The sequence below is a fragment of the Engraulis encrasicolus genome, unplaced genomic scaffold (genome assembly GCF_034702125.1).
Source record: "Engraulis encrasicolus isolate BLACKSEA-1 unplaced genomic scaffold, IST_EnEncr_1.0 scaffold_27_np1212, whole genome shotgun sequence".
Taxonomy (NCBI): Eukaryota; Metazoa; Chordata; class Actinopteri; order Clupeiformes; family Engraulidae; genus Engraulis; species Engraulis encrasicolus.
The window spans coordinates 1,322,109-1,322,716 of record NW_026945566.1 but is presented as its reverse complement, the minus strand read 5'-3'; positions in this window follow the sequence as shown (position 1 = coordinate 1,322,716).

Genomic DNA, 608 nt, shown 5'->3' with positions numbered 1-608 from the left:
TGTGTTTGTTTGGCACCACCTGCAGGTGGCCTAAAACACTGCGGGAGGCACACAGACACACAATCAGACAGACAAGCGGATGGTCATTGCAATACCTGCCCAAACTTCCTCCCTCTTGATGAAGTTCATACTTCAAAATTGCAGTTAAACCTCTGACACGTCAGTCCAGTCACCTTGCAATAGACCACTGTCTTGCGTTTTTCACATGAATTACACTACATGTGTTTCAGTGGGCACCTTGTGGCAATCAGGTGTGGGCGGCTAATTGGATAAACATACTAAGCAATCAGGACAATCTTACACTCTCTTAATGACTATTTAGATGTATGCCCTCTGATTGGGTAATCAGGTACAGCCTAGGATTGAAGGACAGTGTTTGTTCAGTGCTCTCACTTGAAGTGATGTGTTCCAGAATGCTAAGATTAAAAAAACTAAGACAGAGAGAGAGAGGACTACAAAAGAGGGAGTAAAAAAATAAAAAAGGCGGAGTAAAATGGGGATAACGTGGGAATAACAATATTGATTAAATTCAAATTGATTTTGAAAACTGGGCTTCGTATTAGACGCTATCATGGTCTATAAATGCTGAATGGGGTTACTGAAGCAGG